We start from the raw sequence: 3,521 nt of genomic DNA, 5'->3' as shown, positions 1-3,521 counted from the left end.
GGAGGGAATTTTTAGGGTGATAGAAATACTATGCATCTTGATTGTTGTAATGGTCGTATGACTGTGTTTGTCAAAATTCATAGAACCTTATAACATAACAGGATTAATTTTACTATATATAAATTATACCTCGATCAACTTGCAAAGCAATTTTAGAGGACTAGGTAAAGAATAGTTCCCACGCAGGAGTAGGGACATTTGAGCATGCATGTCTATTCTTGCTTGAAAGTTTTGCATACATGTTTCCTTTGCTTGAGGGGTCTCCTCCTTTCCTTTTTTCTTGAATAACTCCTTATTCTTCTTTAGGTTTCAGTAAAGCATTACTTTCCTGTAGAAAGTTTTCCCTGACCACGTAGACTAGGTTAATTTTCCTGTTACGTGCTCCTGATAGCATTCTTATCTAATCCCTGTGGCGGGGTGTATTATACTCTATTGCAATTACTTTTAAAATTGTTTCTCCCCTTTTGTGCTGTAATCTCCCTGAGAGCAGGAATAGCACCTATCTTAGTTAATTATTGGACCTTTGTGTTTAGCACACAGCCAGGAAGACTATTTGTTAAATATATAAATCAGAAGGTTTGGAATGGCTCAAGGAGTAACTGAAAATTAAATTGATAAGGGACAAAAATATGTAAGTTATTCCCAAAACTGCATCTGCAGTTCTGACCTCATACCTCTGTTCTACTCTCATAATTGTCTATGTGTAGATTGTCTATGTGATATTGTCACATAGACGTCCCACTATTACCTTAGCTTTGATATTTCCAAGCAGAAATAATTTTCCCCTCCTCAATTTCATTCAAATTGAACTATTTTCCCAATTATTCTATTTCTGTCAAGTGGATTCTCTATATACTTCCAAAGGAGAAATCTAACTACATTTTTTCCTTCTGTTTGCCTTCTCATCTATTTGATATAAAAATTTGTAAATCCTTCCTTTAAAATGTTTCATACTTGACTTTTTTATTCCCACCGCTGTTCTTATAGCACCAACTATGGTCAGAGAGGCAGACCCCAAACCAGGGAACACACATTCAAATTTGTAATTATAACTTGTGGTAAGTACACAGAAGAAATAAACAGAGTGCTGTGACAGAGAAGCATGGGGCAAGGAAGACCTAATCTATAGAGAGTGGCAAAGAAAACTTCTTTGAGAAAACCAAATTTAAGCTGAGAAGAATGAGAGTGAGCGAGCAATAGGGAGAGTAGAAAGAAAACCGTACTGAATTGAAGGGAAAGAACTTGCATAGGACTTGAGGTGGGGAAAAATTTGGTGTTCCATTGTAGCGTGTTCCAGGAACTGAAAAAAGATGATTACAGCTGGAGGGCAGTGAGCATTGGGGAAGAGTGATATTGAAGAGATGGGAGAAGCAGGCAGGGACCCGACCATGTGAAGTGCTGTATACGATAGCAGAGGTTTGGATATTATTCTTTCTAATGTGAAGCTATTGAAGGATTTTCATCAATGGAATAACATAATGCAAGAAGAAATGATGAGCAAGAGAATTGCTAAACATGTGAGCATGTATAAACATTTATTATAAACAGTGTCAACCATGATATCAAGTATAGATTGAGAAGATGTAAAAACTGAAATACTAGAGAACAACAAGCAAGATGAGAGGGAAGGCGATTGGAGATAAAGCTTTTTAAGGCCCTTGATTATTCAGAAAGAGAATTGATATATTTATTGACTTTAGACTTTCTAATGTACATGTTAAAAATATAAGGATCATTACCAAAAGGATAGAAACATAGAATCTTATCAAGACATGCAAGAAGGAAAAAAAAGAATTAAAAATGGCATTATAAATAAAAAACACATCATAGAATTGTAGAAATAAGTCCAAATATGTCAGTAATTTAAATACATAAATATATTAAGCTTGTCAATTAACATCAGAATTGCTTCTCTTATATAATAAGGAAAAAAATGTATCTATAAGTGTTTGCCATAGACATAGCCAAAACATAAAGGCATAGAAAAGTTGAAAGTAAATGAATGGAAAAACATATGATGGGCAAATATTACCCCAAAGAATGCTAGTATAGTGATATCAATGCCGAAGTAGACTGTAAGGTGAAAAGCGCTGTTAGGAACAAATATTTTTAAAAATAAATAATAAAGGAATAATTTACCTAGGAGATACAGCAATTATGAATCTATATGTAAATTATAATATATCATCTTCAGATATAATGCAAAAATGTCAACAGCATAGCAAGAAATAACAAATTTTAAATTACAGTGGGAAAGGTTTTTTAACCACATTTCCTACAGAAACAGATAAGGCAGACAAAATATTAATAAGGATATAGAAGATACAAACAACACAGTTGGCAAGATCAATTTCATGGACACAGCCAGAATCCTTCACCTAACAGACAGTACATGTGCTTTTTAAGTTCATGTGGAAAACTTATATTTTCCTGCAAAGCCAGTCTCAAATAGCAAAAGAATTGATTTCATACAGACCATATTCTTTTTTATCACACTATAACAAAACTAGAAGTACACCCCACAATAGAGCGACTTTTAGTTTCTGCCTTCAGCACATGGGTAGATAGTAATACTATCATTTACCGAGATGGGAAAGTCTGAACGAGGAAAAGGTTTTTAAGTTGGGTGGAAATAGGGTCAGAGGAAAGATGAATTAGTTCAGAGATGTCTGGCCAACATAATACCTAGTGAGGTATTGGGACAGATGTACCTCAACTGATCACTAGCCATAGATTTAACACATCTGCTGTGAACACATTTCTTTTCAAAGAACCCTCTTTCTATTTGGAGGTTATGTAAATTTGAGTTTGAAATTTACCTAAATTAATATTGCCAATTAATTGGTTACGCTGCCACCTTGTGGTGTACTTTAGGATAGCTCTTGCTTGATCCTGTCTTTACCAAGAACGTTCCGATATGATGGTTTTCCAACTAGCACCCTGTCCACATTTACAAGTTGTTCCTCACAGGATTGCATTATGACTTTCATGGGACTTATGCTCTTTTGCTTTTATGCATCCCTTACTGTATAAGAACTTTTTAAATTTTTATGACTATTGGTATAAAGATTAATATAATCCAAGCTGGATTTATTGTCATTACATTTATTTTTCTTTTGGTTTCTTACAAAAGAAATACAAATTGAAACATTCTCCTCGGTCTTTAAAAGTGTCATGAGCTTTAGGTGCTGTACCAATAGGTAATTAGGCTCTGGGCTCAGTGTTCCATTATAAGAAAGAGACCTCCCTTCTCCCCCATGTATCTATCTGACTATCTATCTATCTATCTATGCCTATGGACTCCTGGGTTGCTTTTTTTTTCCAATAGTCTGTAATTCAGTATTGTTTTCACTTAGTTTGATGCTCAAATTGTCTCCAATTTGGCCAGTGGGAGCCTCTTCAAGCTGGCTCCCATATCCTTGCAATATTCTCCCTTCATCGAAGGAGCCCAGGTTCCTTTTAGTGGGGAATGGTGTTAGAAACCAAGATCTAGGCACTAGACACACTCATTTCTGTTGGGT

This window comes from Camelus bactrianus, chromosome 3, assembly GCF_048773025.1.
Source record: "Camelus bactrianus isolate YW-2024 breed Bactrian camel chromosome 3, ASM4877302v1, whole genome shotgun sequence".
Taxonomy (NCBI): Eukaryota; Metazoa; Chordata; class Mammalia; order Artiodactyla; family Camelidae; genus Camelus; species Camelus bactrianus.
This window is presented reverse-complemented; position numbering follows the sequence as displayed.